The following is a 20,388-nucleotide window of genomic DNA, read 5'->3' on the forward strand; positions in this document are numbered from 1 at the left end:
CCAAATACTAGCGCAATAGCCACAAAGTCAACAGTTTAACCCCGATCCAAACATTTTCACCAAACGGAAATCGACCGAAGCTCGGGCGAACGCCGTCCGAGCTTCGGCCGACCGTTGATAAGCCTATCGACACCTTGCCGACGCCTGGGCGTGCCTCGGCAGACAAAACATAGATCTATAGTGGACTTTTAACTAGTCATTTTGTAGAGGAAAAACTCAGGAAGTGAAGTCAAGCCTCAAAAGTCAAGCCCCAGTTCTTTGATATATAAATTGAAACATCCAAACCAATAACAAAAAGAAACAGGAAGTATTGTCTTCGGTGTCCATATTCTATTTCTTCTTCTTTGGCAGTCCAGTCTCGGAAGACTATCTGTGCGCCTCTGGAGTCCTCTTGTGACTTCTGATGTGGCTTGAGAGTCCAGCTCTTGATTTGCACACCCTATTGCACACACTTCATGATCGGTGCTGTGTGGTTGGGGTTCATTTAGTGCTACAGTCTCCGTTTCTCTGCTGCAACTTCTCCCCTTCTCTTGTCTGCTTCCATGACACCGTGGTGCACAACTCGGCGCCAGGCTGTTCTGTCCTCAGCCTGCAATTCCCATGTGTCTGTTGAGATGTCACACGCCTTTATGTCTCTCTTGCAAGCGTCCTTAAACCGTAGTGCTGGACGACCAACACGTCTGGAGCCAATGGCCAGTTGCCCGTACAGAACATCCTTCGGAATTCTTCAATCCTCCATGCGCCTGACATGCCCCAGCCAGCGAAGACGACGTTGGCTGATGATGGAGTAGATGCTCTGTATTTTTTCTTGTTGCAGGAAGACACTGTTGGGTATTTTGTCCTTCCAGCTGAGTCCTAGCATGCGTCAGAGACATCGCATATGGAAGGCGTTTAGCCGACGTTCCTGTCGTACGTACGTGCTCCATGTTTCGCTTCCGTACAGTAAGACGCTGAGTACGCAGGCCCGGTAAACTTGTACTTTTGTGTGCAGTGACAAGGTTCTGTTTTCCCATACTCTCTGGGTCAGCCGGGCCATCGTGGTATTTGTCTTCCCTATCCTTTTGTCCAGTTCAGCGTCTAGGGACAGTGTGTTAGTAACTGTATATAGAGCCCAGGTAGGTGAAACTATCCACAGTTTGTAGGAGTAAATTATCCATGGTAAGAGCAGGGGAAGTGCTAACCCCTTGTGCACAGACACATGTTTTTTCCAAGCTTACAGTGAGTCCGATCAGCTTGCATGCGTTACTGAAGCAGTCACTCAGTCTCTGGAGAGCTTAAACTGTGTGGGTTGCGAGTGCTGCATCATCTGCAAAGAGCATCTCTCTAAGGAGCACTGTCCTCACCTTCGTCTTGGAGCGAAGTCGTGCAAGGTTTAACAGCTTCCCGTCGGACCTCGTGTGCAGGTAAACACCATCTGTGGATGTGCTGAAGGCATGAGACAGCAGTACGGAAAAGAAAATTCCAAAAAGTGTAGGTGCCAGCACGCAACCTTGTTTTACTCCGCTCTTTATGTAGAAGGAGATAGATCAGGACATTTATTTATAAAAAAATGTTTTTCAATGAAAATTTAGCTTTGCAATTGAATTATCTTTCATTAAAAAAGTTTGGCAGCATTCTTTGACAAGTTCATATTAGTATTAGTTAATATTACAGTATTATTTAACATCTTATATTATAAACCAAACTGTCCTTACCTTTTATCCATAAACAAGAAGGAGTTCGGCCGGAGCCCGTCCAAGCGCCCGTCGACATCAGTTCAACGCTGGTCTGAAGCACGCCTTACTTTTTACGCCTTACAGAAGAAGAACTTTATTGCGCGACCATTGTAGCAGGTACAAAGTATGGCAACAACAGTAAACATAGAACAAGACATGGGTATGGAATAAAACTATTCACTACATCAAAATGACTATCTTAGGTTTTACATGATTCAATTTTTCTAATTTTGAGTATCATTATTTTTTCTAATAACAAAACAATCTTTTATATATTTGCCTATTTTAACACTGTATGAGCTGTTGCATCTAAAATATAGTCAAATCTATCTGTGGTATTGAGTGTCTTAAAATCTGAAGTACTTGAATTGAGAAAGGTGAATAACTCAACTCGTAGGGTATCATATTTAGAGCATTCCATAATAAAGTGAAACTCATCTTCAATTCGATTAGGACAGAATGGGCAAAACCTTTGGTCGGGAGCTACATTAAAGTATCTACCTGTTTCTATATTCAATCTATGGCTACTAATTCTTAACTGTGTTATCGCTTTACGGATTTCAACACTATTCACATCATAAAGATATTTTTCTTGTACATAATGATTTTTGGATTTGTGAAGAAGGGACAATTTTGAATTATTGCTTACACAACTTAACCACTCTTGTATATGTGCATCCTGTAGTCTGCAGTTGAGTTGATGTTCAATATAGTCTACTTTATAACATTTAGGATTCATCCATATGTATCCAAGGCCATGATAATTGAGAACATCCTTCACATGATTAATCCAGTCATGATCACTAGAAAATACAACATTGTATGCTTCGCGAAGCAGAGAGTCCTCAGGTAAGTTTACTAAACGGTGCCAATATTTGATGAGCTGAATTTTTGCAGACAATATGATGGGAAAAGTTCCCAATTCTCCTCGTTCTCCGTCGTTGGAGGATTTTGAATGTATTCCTAGCAGAAATTTTTGAAAACGTAGGTCAATGATGTCAAATTCAGGTATATCCAACGGGCGGTGTATGTTAGCTACTGAAAAGCCATCCTTATCTAGAGTGAGCTAAGACGTTAATTTTAGAAACATGTCTTTGTCTGATCTTCTTTCAAAATTAATAATGTAAGAATTAGTTAAATCGGAACAAGTACTCTTTCGAATTACAACTGGTAAGTTTTCATCCAATTGAAGTTTTCCAAGTAAAATAGAAAAAATATATCTGGGAGTAGATGTAGAAATGTTTTTCGATACAATAAGTTTCACTGTTTTGGAGGAATGATCAAAACAAGTTAGTTCGGATCCGTATAAAAGAATAGGTTTAACAAATTTGTCAAAAAGATTTTTACCAAATTGTATTGGGATATTTTCCGATGATAAAAGTGATTTCAATTTGAATATAGCTCTCATAGCCTTGGTTTTTAGAAATTTTCTGGCTGTTTTGAATTTACCTGAGGACGTAAGTGGGATACCAAGATAGGTGTAACTGTCCGTAACTTCTATTTCTTTACCATAGATAAAGAAATCTTTTGACATTTTCTTTGTAGCACCTTTAGAAAAAATAAGGACTTTTGTTTTGGAGACATTAACCGATAGTTTCCAGTTATTACAGTATGTTTCTAGGGCATTGATGCAGTTTTGGAGTCCTTGTTTTGACAAAGAGACCAAAGCAAGATCGTCTGCCCAAGACAAACAGTTGATAGACTTTGAAGTAAGGACAGCAGCATCACATTTGTTACTATCAAAACATTGCGGCAGGTCATTGATAAATAGATCAAATAACAATGGGCTAAGATTACATCCTTGTCTTACACCACAAGTTGATACAAAAGAATCAGATAAACCATTCTCTACTCTAACTGCATAATTGACATCCATATACATTGATTTCAAAACATTAAAGAAATTTCCATCGATGCCACAGTGTAACAAGTTATAAAATAACCCATCGCGCCAAACACTGTCGAATGCTTTCTTCATGTCAACGAAACAGACAAACAATTTACCTTTCTTTTGTTGTGTATATTTCTCAATAAGAGATTTAAGAATAAAGATATTATCGGCAGTTCGGCACTTCTTTCTGAATCCAAATTGAGTGTCGGCCAGCAGATTATTGTTTTCTACAAAGTTTTGTAGCCTATTATTCAAGAGTCGGGTGAACAATTTTGAGAGACAACTAGAAAGGGCGATGCCTCTGTAGTTGTCAACATTGGCCTTGTCACCTGATTTAAAAATTGGAGTAAGGATGCTTGTATTCCAGTTTTGCGGAAATGTGCCTTTAGAAAGAATAATGTTGAAAAGGGTAACCAATGAGAGACAAAACTGTTTTGAAGTAGATCCATGTTTTAACATGTTGTTGGAAATAGAATCCATGCCACAAGCTTTATCAGATTTGAGTTGTTTTATGCCATCCAGAACGTCTTTTGTAGTAAAAGGAGTGTCTAGTAAATTAAATGAATTTTTATCAAATTGTTCTAATCGTTCAGCGATAGTTTTTTCAAAGTCTGCGTTAAAGTTTTTGTGTTTTGTTAAATTATTTAGACCTTTAAAGTGTTCAATCCATTCTGAGTTTGTGATATTAGGGTCTGAAGAATTTCTTTGTGCTTTTCCGTTAACTTCCTTTTCAAAAAAATCAAATAAAGACCAAAATTCTTTGGGATTTTTTTCATTCAAATGCTCTAACTTGGACAGTAAGTCTGCCTTATATTTCCGTTTACATTGTTTAATAAGCTTTTTATAATCTTTTAAGGCCGTAAAGTATTTTATTCTGGTTTCATGAATCCATGGTTCTTTTCTCAATTCTAGTGATAATCGTTTCAAACGTTGGCGTAGCGACCAGCAACGTTGGTCGAACCAAACTTTATTCTTTTTTTTTGTGTATAATTTTTTTGGCCTGTTTTGTACGCCGAATTTTGAGGGAACTTTTTGAAGCATCTAATAAAACTTTTGAAAAATGTGTGACAGCACTTTCTGCTGAGCAAAAACTTTCTTGGCAGAAGTCTCTTAATTTTGAGTTTGTTTCAGTTCCATTTATAATGGCCGAAAACAATTCATTTGAATTTGCATCCCAAATAAATGATTACATGAGTCGGCCGGAACACTGACGACGGTCGTCCGGTTATTGTACAAAGCCCGTGCGAGGCTCGCACGAGACCGAAGAGTTCGGGCGACCTCCGACCGACCAAAAATCGGGTCTAAAATCCTCGGATGCCCGCCTGAATATTGACCGAGCGCTGGGCGTTGCTCGGGCGAGCTACGGGCAAACTATTGACGAGCTGTGCGAGTTCAAAAATCGTCGCCGAGGCCTCTCTGAATCTAAGCGCAGCTTCCAGTGACTCGCGAAGCTTAAAGCCCCCGTCACAAATCAACAATTTAGCTCGGCCGAACTGTCGGCGAGCTCCAAATGGGGATTTTCGGCCGAAGTACGACCGACGTCCTGGCGATTCCGCGGGCTTCGGCCGATTTTTCGGAGCTCGGCTTTCGCGAGTCACTGGAAGCTGCGCTTAGATTCAGCGAGGCCTCGGCGACGAATTTTGAACTCGCACAGCTCGTTCTTACAACATTTATTTCTGTATATTAAAGCCCAAACACAACCTATCAAATATTGGCTTAGTCTTAGACTACACAAATAATAACAGAATAGTTAAAAAAAGCCTACGATATCGCTGTTGAGCAGGAACAGGACGGGGACGTTCATGTGCAAGATGCTTTATGCAGACACGGTTTTCAAAATGTTTGGTTAAATCCAACAGCTCACGCCAAGCATTTTGGTAATGTGTTCAAACAACGTCTGAAAGATACGTTTGTTTCTGGCTGGAGGCAAGAGATAAGAAGTTACAGCAAGTTGCAAATCATTCCAAATTCAAAACTGACTTCACATTTGAGGAGTACCTTTCATCAATCCAAAATAAGTCATTTGTTGCTAACATAACCAAACTGCGAATCAGCTCACATTGTTTAGAAATCAAAAAAGGTCGTCATAATAATGTACCAGCCACTCAGAGACGATGTCCTACGTGCAAACAAACTGTTGAAGATGAATCCACCTTCTATTAATATGGCCCGCGTATATTGAAGAAAGACAGACACTGCTGAACTTTATCACCCACAATGCAAACATAACCTTACCTAACACAAGCTCAGAGACCTTTAACCTAGTTATGTTATGTCCTGACGCAATTTCCTTGTACATAGGCCAATATATATCTACCGCTTTTCTCAAAAGAAACCGTATCGTCTCTGACATAAACACTTGATGTTAACTTTGTTTCCTGTGTATCATCATGTAATCCATGTTCCATATACGTATATTGTACCACTCATATTGAATAGCGTAGTGTTTAGTGTTAAGTTATGTATGAATATTAGCATTGTTACAGGCATTGGCATATTAGTTTTGATACATAATGGCAACCACTCGTATTATCTTTATTCGTATTCAGATACATAGTACAGATACATAGTACAGATACATATATATATATAGTACAGAAACAAATACAGATCGAGTATGGTGACCGTGTCAATTGACACGGTAGCCTTCGCGTGAATTTGTTTAAGGTGGATAACAGGTTGCGAATCTGAGACCCACACACTTTGGGCATCCGCCTTCTCCAGCGGCACCAATTCGAGGGAGACGTGCTGGTTCTGGTTGGGATGCTTGCAGCGAGCTGCCGGATGACTCTTACACTCGAGGTCCGCCTTGAAGACAGCTGCCGTTGGAGACTTGTCCCTCTAATTGAGGGGGGAAATGCGTGTAAAGTGCCTTTCCCAAGGGCACAACGTCGGGGCGCAAGTTCGGACATGTCACTGGGCACAACCCTGGGATTCGATCCCGGGTCCCATTGTTTGACAGCCGCGCGCTCTACACTTGCGCCACACGACGCCACAATTAGTTTTTAGTAGTAATTAGTTTTGATATTTACTACTATTTAAGAATTCGTCATACACTGTACCTGTTACATTTGTTGTGCAATAAAGTTTGATTGGTTCAGTATATATCAGGGCTCTTGGGGTCACCGATATGTAACAGCGTGAAACCGAGCAAATCGATGAAATCATACGGCTAATCATAGAAAATGTTCGGGTACATGTCGTCCATATCAAAACTAATGGTGTTGCTGTCTATGGATAAGACATATTGGCATGCTGTTGCAGTTTTTCGTCTGTTAAACACGTTACAGCTCATCGCCATCTCCCCAAACCTAAGCTTTTAAAAACGTGACAGAAACAATTATTATAACTTAAGGGCTTGGCATCTCCTGGTACATTAGGACATAGTTTCTGAATACTAAGCACTATAACTGCATGTCTATTTCTTCATACGTCCAGCGCTAGCCTCTGAATATCTACCAATATAAGTGCATGTCTGTATTTCTCCCCATCTCCAGCGCTAACGTAAGGCTACAGAAAGGTTAATCTAATAATTCCCAGCTTTCTCTCTTAATCCCCCGCCTGTCTAGCTGCCATGCAGCGTTGGGACTGTGGCAGGCGTCAGATAAGAAAATCAATGTGTGAGATCATGGTTTCCAGCAACGAGTGATGGTTTGTGTTATCAGTGTTTCAAACGGTAACTCGTAACATTCATTTTGATCATTCTTCAGCTCGTGATCCTGTCTAAAAGGCACATACATATTAAAACGTTGCCACGAGCATTAAGATAGCATCACCATTGCCAATCAATGTCAATCAATGTTGTATGTTGTATCATAAGATAAAGAATGCTAACTATAAGGACATTTTACACTACAAGGCTGGTAGTCTTTTCCCAGAAATATAAACAATTCATAATCATTGTAAAGTCGTTGTTGAATCATTACAGAATCATTGCATAATCTTTCCAGCACCCATCACGTAATCGTGTTGTAAAACAGTTTTACAAAATCAATATAGGTTTGTATTCCGAAGACAAATGCTCGAGCTCCCATATGATAGTCGCAGTGACGTTTCCAACACAAATTAACCATTATCTTCCAGCTAGATATGTCATCAATCAGCGAGCCAATGACAATAAAGTATCTTAAGTATAACGTTTTTTGCTGACAACGCCAGGAGAGAGAGAGAAAGAGAGAGAGACTTGGACTCCATTCTGTTCTAGAAAATTGACATACATTGTGTTCTAGAGAATACACGATTGATAAACCAGTTACAAACAACGAAAATTCCATATCCATATTGAAACTATTTCCGTTTTCAACATGACATAGCACACACTGCTTGCCGTACAGGGCCTATTGTGTCCTTCAAAAGGGATAATGAACAACGCAATTCATCTATGCGACAAACATATTTTGTTTACATTTACCTTTCTAGTCCATATATTCTGTAGAAAATAAAATGGCTATTTCGCCTCCCCTTTTTTGTATGGTACATTCCTCACAAACATCCCTTTGATGAGACTGTGAGGAAAGGGCGCGGGTGAAACATACGACTGATCAGCGAGTTTGTGAGCAGCATATCATTCGCCAGGCGCCACTTCTACAGGCAACAGTCAGTCCACCGGCTTGAGTATTTCACTCAGGTGTCTGGCGATCAACAGAATGTCTAACGGCTCTAACGTAACGTTCCAGCCCATCCCGGTGTCTCCCCTGTCCACAGAGGCTTTGACTGTAGTTACTGTCCTACACGTCGTTATCTTCATCATCGGCCTCACGGGGAACGCCACGGTGTGTGTAGTGTCGTTCTTCGGCGGATCTGCTCGGAAGATTCAGCGGACGCCGATCAAGGTGTTCCTGGCCAACCTGAGCGTGGCGGACCTGCTGTTTCTAGTCATCAGCGTCCCCGTGGCACTGGTCAAGACGTGGATACCTTATCCATGGGTCTTCGGGTCAGCTATGTGTAAGTGTTAGACATTTTTTTATCCACAGATATATTGAGAGTTAAAATCATCGTCAGGATGTAGGACACATGTAATTTTTCAAAAGGACCAGAGCAGTCATGGGAAATATGGCAGAATTTTGTAGGATTATACAATCTTATTATTCAGTATCTCGACCACTTAGTTCCAAAATATCCAGCTGAATCTGAAAAAAATGTCTCTAAGTGTAAAGCTACTGTAAATTCATCATCAATCATTTGTTTATTTATTATCTCCATGAAAAATGGAGATATAGTTTTGGGTGTGTCTGTGTGTCTGTCTGTTTGTTTGTGTTTCCGCACCACTCCAGTCAGCATAACTCAAGAACGTCTTGATGGATTACGATGATATTTGGTATGTGGGCAGGTGTTGTGAAGCCGAAATTCAAGGTCGATTTTGGGCCCCCTGGTATGTGACCTTGGTACTGCAGCAGAAATTCCATTTTTGTATCTCTTGACCTGGACATGCTATGGTCTTGATTTTTTGGTGGCAGATAGCTTGTGGTGTAATCAAGACGTGGTGTGGGTTTGGGCCCCCTAGCAGCTTCTTTATTTAGAGTCCATTCCAAGTCACCACACTTTTTTTAATGATATTTGTAATATCTTCGAATTATTGTTATATAATAACAAATCCTTACAAATATTCATAAATGTTTCTAATAAAAGGAAATACGAGAGAACCATGTTTTAGAAGTTGTTCTTATAATTTGCAAACATTTCAAAAGTGATTGTCAAAAGAGATCATTTTTTTAAACAGATTTGAAATATGAATTGGTTTATTTCACATTTCAAAATAAAGATCTGGGTCATTTGCCCCCCATAACGAGCCGCTAATCCTAACAAAGCATGTTTTGGATCGGGCGTGGACCGCCCTCCTGGCAGGAAGTCACTGTGGTGTGGACACCGGCAAGAGTTCCTCCAGAGAATATAAAGCACAATTCAACTATAACTGTAACTGCTGCACAAGAAGGGCCAGCAAACGTTGCAAATGATCAGTGGTCAAAATACCACACGTAATGAGCAAAAGCAAAAGTTTTATCCACGTCAAATAAGCCAGACAAGCGGCACAATGCAAAAGGGAGAGCCGCAAAGGGTTTCATTTGTCACACAAGTTCGGCGACAGTCAAATGGAGGCTTGCTTTTCCCATGGTATCAGTAAATTGTAAACTAAAAGGCAGTACTATATTCTATAGAGGGATCTTACCGACAATATCACGAAGATTCTGGAGGAAAACACCAAAAAAGAACGTAGATCTATGTTGCAACATTTCTAACACAGCGGCCTGTTTGGGGGAGTCTATTCTGTGTGTAGGGGGAACTTTCTTGGAAACTATTGTCAAATGATTATAGATACGAAAGTTCACCGTACTAACGTCACAGCAATACTACTGTAATGCTTAGATTTAAGCATTAAAATCTTTTAAGTTCTATCAATATACGTTAAAAGATAGATATTTTAGACACGGGAACAAACTTCCCACGAGACGTTCTGGTTCCGAAACAACCTGACAGGTCCTAATTTTACGCTCTGTTGTTTTCTAATTGTGTACATAAGCATTTTTATTAGTGCGACTTCGTGAACACATGCTGCAATACAAATATGCAGTTCCATGCAATCTACAAATGTCATTATAGATTATATCTGGGTTAGAGCCATGTCACATCAATTATGCCATGGGTTTTACGACAGGAAACTGGCGTCCTGCGGGTGACGGTTGTGGATTAGAATATGAATGAATGCACGTTATTGCGCAAGGTGTTCATAGTGGTACGATGTATGCCAAGTAACGTAACATTTCCAAGAAAATTATTCTAAAAATCTTAAATATTCCCAGGGTGTGAACAATTCTTATGTTGTGTTGTGGTGGAAACGTTTATAGTTACTCCTTGTTGACGGTTATTTCTGTTATGGCCTCCCTGAAAAACTATTCAATCCTGCGCCGTCGTTCCTGCACCTCAGCATGGATACTTCAGCCCCCATTATACCGGAAAGACGTCATAAACCTTCTGCCTCGGGTAGTGTAGTTTTCACTCTAGAAAAATGACGCTAGAAACTTTATACACCGTCTGTCTAACGTCACCTTTTTTTTTGCTGTTCTTTGGAATTATTATTTTTCTACCATATAGTGATTAATGTTCTTCAAACAGGTTTGAATAACAACTAGCATGCCAGTCGTCAATGCTAGTAGTTATCGTAAATCAGTGTCTAGAGGAGCTGACATGATTCAATTCATTTTTTGTTAAATTTCAAGCCCAAGTGGTTTACAAAAAAGATATAACCGCAGGTTGGAAAATACCATAATGGTTGCCGACCTCCTGCCGTCTCTTGGACGATGGGTGGCTCATGGGACGATAGGGGGGGGGGATCCAGACATCTTCATTGAAGACTGAACAAGCCAATTCTTAAGTGGCAGTCTCTATCACATTCTGTACATGGGAATGTAGCGATGCTGGCAGTGGCTGCCTTCTGTCGCCGTTGATCCCTTATGGTTATGTCCCAATTGCGCCGGTGCCCGTAGGGGGTGTGATCCCGGCCGGGCCCCGAAGACACATATTTGTCCCGGTGGACTGCCGGGTACCAGGTGGTGCCTCCCTGTGTTTGCAGGATTAGTTCACGGCGTCCATTTATTACCGGAAACCGTGTTGATGTTAAGTCCGAGTTAAGCTGATTCAGGGTCCCGGCCGGGCTCCAAAATAACGCGGCTAGAGGTGGGTACCGGTACCGGTATAAATCCTGTATTTTCTGCTGGACCGGTGAAATAAAAAAGGTTAGGAAAAAATCTGTGGATCGGAGTTTGGATCGATTACAAAATTCACAGTACCAGGCTACCAGCAGGCGGTCACAAAATAATGCATAATAATGTTCCCGTTCTTACTAAATAAATACAATACAAAACAGCAGATTTAACGAGTCGTGGTTACTCTCTTTCGAAGACGTTAGCTGTGAATCATGTCTAGAATAACTTAAAGGTGAATATAGTTAGTTTTGAGACAAAGTGCGAACCGACTTTACGTTAGTGATCCGACACATGCACACACTTGCACTCACGTTCATGGAATTTAACACCAGAAGTAAAGAAACCCAGACAAACCACAAATCAGTTAACCAATATTTGTTTCCTTCCTGTGTGCCAATGGTCAGCTTATGTTAATCACTTTATGCTGTAGTTTTTTCATGATAAACTAGAATATGCTAGTAAGTAGGATCATTTGTTGATCATAACGTCTAGTTGTCATATACATTGTACCCCAAGAAGGACAATACTGTGAATCTCTTCTGTGAAATTAAAGTTACCTTGGAATAAAAAAGAACACCTTCCTTTCCTTTCTGCACAATAATGTGCACTGGAAATAAATATATCATTCTAACATACAATTTGAACATAACTTGTATGACTCACAGGGGTCACGCCCGAAAGTGCGTCAACTACCCTAAGCATTAGTCAGAATCAGGTAGTGCCTGCTTCCCTCAATGCTGCCTACTTGATGCTTCTATGGCTTGGTAAACAGTAAGATTGGCAGAGATACTGTATCTTATGTGTTCAAACGTTAAGTGTGACAAAAACCATCGCCCCCGGTTGAAGCTGGTATGTTACGCCGAAGCGAAGGGTGGTTTTACCGGCTGTGTAGTACAGATACAAATGATCTACGGAGGTATGCATCCGCGGTTCAGCCTCGACTCGACTGTATTATTAAATACAATATGACTGTCAATCACAACACCAATGAATAACCTCCTCGCTCAAATTCAGGGGAGGAGATATTCAAACATATGCTGCTACTTCTACGCTGTTTTACCAATATTAACCATTCCGTATTTTGCCCACGCTTTCCATGAAGATAAGGAATCGGGGCTTTTCTAAATTCGCTTTGAGAAATAACTCAGCGCCCGCAAAAGTGGGAAATTAAATGTGTGTCTACCTTGCTTTTTCGTTCTTCTGTCACATACAATTTAACTACATGTCACCGTGCTGATTGGCTCAGCCTGACTGATTTCGTGTAGGGTTAATCACCTGATTTGCCTTTGATCCGCTCATGGGTGGTCCACGTCTCTAAAATTGGCCATTGGGAATCATAGACTCTGCACAGAGCCAACTTAATCTATTAATGCTCGCTTTCTCCCTCAGACGAATTCTAAAATCCCGTCCGGTCCATTCGTTCGCCCGGACCCACTGAGATGTGAGGTGCTCATCAATCGTCTTGGGGTACTTTTCGGAGAAAACTAATCAGCAGTGTGTACAAAATAAGATGCCTGGAAATGGAATGTATGGCCGGAGACTTCAAAGAGTTTCGTGATCATTTTTTTTCTGTTAACTTTGTTAAAACCTTAAGTCGATTCCCAGTCGCCTGGTGGTTAAGATACCCTGTGGGTTTGCTGAAGGTCGAGACTCAATTCAACTTGCTCCAATCGCAAATCTCTACCGTGAGTAGAGTCAGTAACCCATAAGCCAATCCGGCTGTGATGATAGGGGGCTTTGTGAGAACACACAGCCGTTTCTCCGAACTTTCACCTGTAAAAAGCCCGAAAATACCATTTATGAGTGCAGCCGTCTCCTGGGACACACTTACCAAGCCTAAATATGTAGTTGATCGCAGACGGGCTTGAGTAGCAGCACTTATCACAACGCCGATGTTGTGCATTGTAATGCCAGCCTCGCACTTTCCGCTCCTTTCATAGTGTCGCAATGTGCGGCATGTTCCTGAAAGCTATTCATTAAGAAAGCACCTGCTAGTACTAGAACCTAGCGCGTTGGTACAGACATTACAAAATTAAAAGAATCAAGTGAAAAGCGTTGACGTGTTAGTTATTGTGTATTCTTACTAAAAGGACAACTGAAGTTGAGATCCTCATCGACTACGATGGACGAACATCATTCTTGCTACGGTTATCATATGTTCCTAGAGTTCTGTCACGCCAATGAAAGCCTCCGAATCACTCGTAGTGGTACTTTTCTTGGAATTTTTCATTTTTGGAAAGGCCGCACATATAGTGGCCGGTCTTGAAAGCCGGCGGAATATATTTACATGTATGGTACATACGCACAGCCTGGGGAAAGAGAGCATAGACAGTTTATGACACGAGGTGGCGAAAAAAACATCCCATATGCAATCCTTGTTCATCAGTGTCCAAACATAACGTTGAACAGAAGTTACGTTGCCACTCTGTATCTGTATCTATATAGCCGGTATAACCGCCCTTCGGTGTAACACACCAGCTTCACAGGCACGCGCTACGGCAGCAGCTGGTTATATTACACCGAACGACCTGTCACGTCTAACCTTCGCATATCTAACTGCATGCATTGTTTAAAGGTGTCTCTGAGATTGAACTGACCTGGCAGAACAGAGCGTGCATAAACGTTACGTTAGCGCACAGTTTCAACATCAGCAATGAGACATACCGCTAAAATCAAGTCATGTTCTATAAGGCTCAATTCCTCATCAAGGCCGCAAGTTGAATTGCGATGAATTGTAATGAGATGATGATAAATACGGACTTATCCAGTGGGGTTTTGTTTCCTGGGTCTCACCTTGTCTTACGTATGGATCCTGAATGAGAAATCCAGAAATCGAACACACCTCATCTTTTAAATTTACTATCTTCGAGCTTCCTTTGTATTTTCCTGCTATCAATTTTTACATTTCAGTATGTCATCATGTACTTAAAGGCCGGCGCCATGCCCTGTCCCTTTCTTTCTTTCTTTCTTTCTTTCTTTTATTTTATTCCTCCTTCATATAAAATCTTATATTACAATATAAAATGAGTAGCTTACACAGTAACAACGTATAGGGCGTTTTCACGGGACGTCATCACCCCTGCCCTCCGCGGGCGGCCATTTTGGTGTTCACCCTGCAGCGAAGTTTCTCGGTGTCCGACGGTCTCTAAATTTCCAAGGAATGCGCGCGAAGTCGTCTGATCGCCGTTTTATTATATGCAAAGAGTCTCCAGCCTCACATCCTTTTCGCTACAAAAATCCAATTTCACCTACTGGAAATGACCCATTATCGACGAGCGAGGAAAGATTTTCCCCAGAAGCCTACAAAAATGGCCGCTAAACTGTTTACAGAGTACGCATAAAATCAGTTCACAGCATACAAGTGTTCCAAGGCCTGCAGCCACGTAGTACGGTGTCTTGAGTGTCGTGAGAAATTTTGTTGACAGGGAGTACGTTATGATCGGGAAAGTTCGACTTTGAAAGACCCCCAGTTTATGAACGTATCTTAAGCAACGACTACACGGTGCCGCGACTGTGTTACACAACGGGCCTGTAATTTGCTTTTCTACCAGATACAAAAGGTTTCCATACACACACGTTGATTCTCAAACTTCAACTATTTAGATCCGCTGTTCGCATGTCAGAAATCCACTTTTGTTTCAGTCGTTAGTCCCTTCGTATGTTCCTGCACCTACACGAGAAACCGTGGCAAAATCAATCTTACTGTTACCCGATCAGTGTGTGCTTTATCAGTCCCAATCCAATATTTGACCACGAGGCAAAACACCATGATTATGAGACAAAACGTTTTGAAGGGAAATTGTGAATGGCGTAGAAAACATCTGCCATTTCTACGGAGAGTTCCATAGGGCTCCACTATCAAGTGTACACCAAAATGGCCGACAGTGCTCGTTGCTAGGGGGAGGGTCACGTGACTGAATACGCCCTATATACAAGTCACGATAGAGTTATACATACAATTTACACACGCAATTTGAATAAATTGTCTTACACTTTTCTAGCACCACTGTCGCATCAACTGCCATTATACAATAATACTGTGCGTTTTTATTCTTTGCAACCTTGCATAGTTCTTTGTCCATTCTGTTTCTGTTTTGCCTATGGCTGTTTTCTGTTGTCATACTAACGTTACATGCATCTTTGAGTCATTCCACATGGTATGTTTCAGGGCCATGATAGTCAAGGTTCTTATCATTCTGGCAACCGTTAGGATGAATTGTTCCCAGCACTCTGCCTCTACCTCCTCCTCGTCTACTTCTACCCCTAGGAGAATTTCCACCAGTCACTCTTCAGGTTGTTGAAACACATTCACTGTGACGTCGACACCAAGTCTGTCTGTTATCTCATTTGTCACAGCCGTTCTGATGTTGTTGAATGTAGTACAGTGGGCTACTAGGCGTCCTACAATACCCTGAGTCAATCTACCACAAGTTGGACGCGCACGGTCTGATGTTTTTTATTTATTTTATTAAGCTTCACAGAATAAAATTCTGAGAGGTGTTGGCAACAGGATCGATGCATCCTTTACAAGGCCAACACCTCCAGAGTACATTTAAAAACAAATAAAGAATCATCACTTATATCACAATACATACAAGAAATGACAATAATAACAATAATAACAATAAAATGACAATAATGGTGGTACATGTAATAACAAAGATATTGAAAAGGACGGTTTGTCTATCTTGTGCAGCATTAACAGGAGGTAGTCCATGTACATATGTTGTTGATGTCAAAGTGTGTTGTCAGAAGAGATCTGTAATGTTCTGAAATGGATCGCTTAAAGCGTTTGGTTGAAGAGTTCGGAATTAGCCTGAGGTGTCTAATCTCTGTTGGGAGGGCATTCCATATTCGGACAATTCTTGAGAAAAAAGAGTGCTTGAAGGTTTCTGTGTGACATTTTCTTGGGGTCAATTTGGCCAGAGAGAATGCCCTTAGGAAAGGGTGCGGAAAGGATAAGTAATTGTTGACGTCTATTTCGTAATAGCCTAAGAAGCATTTAAAAATGAAAACTAAATCTAGCATTTCACGTCTATATGACAATGGTAAAAATGTACACTTAAGCAATCTTTCTTTATACGTGAAGTCAGCGGAATAGCTATTGAGGATGAACTTGGATCCTCGCCTTTGTACACTCTCCAGCCTTTCTATTAGTTCTCGAGTGTGGGGAGACCACACCGTCGAACAGTATTCTAGTTTACTTCGAACTAGGGACACATAGAGAGCTTTTTTGACAAGCAATGGGGCATGGAAGCCCAAAGACCGTTTGATGAAACCCAATGTTGAATTGGCTTTGGAGATGATGTTTTGAACATGAAATTTCCAAGATAACTGACCAGTTGCCGAAACTCCTAGGTCGTTGTATTCAGAGACTACCTCTAAAAAAGTGTCATTCATTTTGTATTGAAACTGGATTAGATTATTTCCCCTACCTATTGATAGTAACTTACATTTGCCTGCATTGAACTTCATCATCCATGTTTTGCCCCTATTGTACATGTTATCAATGTCTTTTTGGAGTGATATACAATCAATGACAGTTGAGATATGTTTAAAACATTTAGAGTCGTCTGCATACAACGCCATTGTATTACTGACTACAGAAGGAAGGTCGTTTATGAATAATAGAAATAGGAGCGGCCCAAGTATGGAACCTTGGGGGACTCCTGAGACAACTGGGAGCCATTCGGAGTGCACATTCTCTACAATAACTCGTTGTCTACGACATGACAAATAACTTTCGAACCAAGCTAGCAGGTTGGAATGTATTCCATACATTTTTAGCTTGTGTACTAGAAGGCGGTGGGAGACACAGTCGAAAGCTTTCGAGAAATCAAGAAATACTACATCAACTTGGCCACCATTATCTAGAATGTGGCCGATTTTATCATAAATTTGAAGTAACAATGTTGCGGTAGATCTGCCCTTAATAAAGCCATGTTGAAGTGGGTGAATCTGCCCTTTAAGATGTGGAAAGATGCGGTTAAATAAACATCTTTCCATCACCTTGCTAACGATACTTAACAGAGATATAGGGCGATAGTCTTCAACAAGGTCCTTGCGGCCCTTTTTGAGAACAGGGCAAACATTAGCGTCTTTCCACTGTGTCGGAACCCAGCCGAGACGTAAACTTTTGTTGAACAATGTCGTTAGATGAGGTGCTATTTCATATGCGCACCTACGCAAAACAACAGGAGATATGGAACTGCAATGGCCTATTTGTAAAAATGTTCTAAAGGAGAAAAACTGAAGAAAGGAACGACAGATTTTCATGTTATTTGGTACGTAGGTAGGTTGGAGAGAGATGTACACACTGAAGTGCAAATTATGCAAATTCAGTGTGTTTGCGTGTTTGTGCGCGTGTGTGTATGTTTTTGTCACTGTGAGTGTATGTTTGTGTCACCGGATGCGTAAAGTCAGCATAACTTTAGAACGTGAAGATGGATTGTAATGATATTTGGTATGTGGGTAGGTGTCGGGAGGAGAAAGATTAAGGTCGAATTTTGGCCCCCTGGTATGTGTCACTGGAACTGCAATGGCGTATTTTTAAAAATCTTCTAAGGAGAATAACTGAAGAAAGGAGCGACAGATTTTCATGTTATTTACTATGCAGGTAGCTCAGACAGAGATGTATACAATGAAATGCAAGTTATGCAAATTGGACTTAATTTGCATAAGTAATGAGGAAAATTTATATTTGCAGTGTTGTCCGTTGCATTGCCATCTGTTACTTGTAGTAGCTATTGCCATCTGTTACTTGCAGTAGCGAAAGTGGGTCACCCCCCCCCCCCCCAACAGGTGTGGGTCATACCAGTGCCGAGCGATATAGAATTGGGGGAACTGGTTTAATAAAAAAACAAAGTTTCATGGAGATTTTGGGTCCTAAGACTCTTGTTCCCCATGTATTGAAGGCTGAACTCTGTAGCAATTGTAAAACAGCCCCACAAAGCCAGCAGTAGTTTGTTTTTACCTCCTTAAAACATACGGTTAGAGTCTGTGTGTGAAGATTTATTTGGCCAATATTGTGCTGAGTAGTCTCTCCAAGAAGTATATTTTACATTATATTTCTGGAGACGATCTATAATTTCAGAATTTGTTACCTTTACAACGTTCGGAGGAATGACCATACCAAAAAAAGTATGAACTCTTATCGATCTCATCTCTGTGAAATACATACTTATAAAATGGCTTTTTTTGATGGTTACCATCGTGGTTCATTTGAGGAAAAGCCGTTGCCTTTTTTCGGTATTTACCATGGTTTATTTGAGGAGAAGATGTTTAAGAAATAAGCGACCTCGAATGTGGAGACATAAAAAAGAATTGTGTTTGTACATTCAGCGGATACAGACAAGAGATGTCTAGAGATGGAAAGAAGAAATCTATTTACATCAAGGTTAATCTGCTTATCAGGACACGTGGTTTCAGCTCAGCGCTTGGTGATGTTATTACCCATGGAGAGGCCACAACGTACATTTGGTCTTCCATGATTTGATTACTGTGATCAATAAAAGACCCATCGCAAATTTTTTGCGTTTCGGCGCATGCGCGCCGGAACGCATTGTCCTGGCTTTTACCTTCAAGCAAGGGACCTTCAAGGAAGGAACCAGGGAAGCTTGGTTCAACACTGTGTCGCACACAATAAGACCTTATATGGCAATACGTTCTCAAATCCTTGTATAGCCGTTGCCTTATATGGCAAGAGAGCACGAAAATGCAGGCAGGCTAGATTTGCATGTGACACAGGACAGCGACCGCATGTAACTGCTACAACTGTTCGGAAATATCATTGCATTGTGGTTTCGGACTTTGATATCCTGAAAAATGACCATATTACATCTATTCCACAAGATTGCAGAAGAAAAAAAATGATTTCGTCAAGAAAACGACCAAAAATCGGCATAAATGATACCATATAGTGAGGTTATAGCATTACGTACAGAGAGACGGGTTACGTACCGCAGCTTAGCCCATCTGGCAACGCGAAGCACTTCGGACCCAGAAGATCCGGGTTCGTGTCCGTCACGGATTTTTCTTTTCTTTTTAGATATTGAATATCAAAAATATATATTGATATTATATTAATCTATCAATATCATATTTATGAATATCATTTTTTCATTTTTTCATTAATAAATAAAGAAATATTTTATATTTGTTATTTTTAAATATTCATTTAATATATACAAGGCCTTTGTCTTATGAACAGGACTTCATAGATTCCAAACCCGGCATTCGAATTTTTCTGTTCATTGTAATGGAAAATACCGTGCAGCGGCTCCTATGCGCGGTAAGATGATTCTTGCAAAACACTCGCCACTAAACTTCTATCCCCGATGTAAACAGAGGCTCTTGATGTTGTTTGCAAAACAGCGATTCTTTGTTACAGTAGCAAATGCTCCATTGTTCAGTATCGACTTCATTCAGACAACACGGACGTGGAAAGTGGCGCCCCTCGGCACAAAACTATGGGAATTTTCATGAATTTTAGCAAAATTACCCAGGAAAATAAGGAAGAAATGTTGTAAATGCGGAAACCAGAATAATACGGATGAGGTAGCTGTTGATTTGTTTGACATTTGGTAGTCATTTTAGATAGAACCTTAGCTGTTATGAACTTCTATTTCACTTAATTACCATAGTTCTGATGATTCAATGGTGCTTTTTCAAATTTTATGTTTTATTGCGTGCCATGTACATAATTACATTGATAGCTTTTATAATGAGCCTATTATACATTTTACAAATAAGTACAAGTTGTAGGCCAAGACCAGCTTTTTCAAAAGCACTTAAGTTAAGTGACGTAACTTCAAAATTGCTTTCCCCAATCTGCCTTTCTCTATTAAAACAGTACTCATTTCCCAAAATGACAATTTTTCTTATAGACTGAACAGCCCTTGAGTGACTTCCTCTGGCAGATTTTACTTCAAGTAAAGGGAAAAGACAATTCACACTTATAAACGTAGCCGAAACGCCAGCTTTTTTAAAAAGCTCTTGTTTGATTGGTCTTCCGTACCCAAGTGTTTTCTTACAACACGTGAATGTGTAGGATGTTATGACTATGATATTGGATGCCCGTTAG

Source organism: Branchiostoma lanceolatum, chromosome 10, assembly GCF_035083965.1.
Source record: "Branchiostoma lanceolatum isolate klBraLanc5 chromosome 10, klBraLanc5.hap2, whole genome shotgun sequence".
NCBI lineage: Eukaryota > Metazoa > Chordata > Leptocardii > Amphioxiformes > Branchiostomatidae > Branchiostoma > Branchiostoma lanceolatum.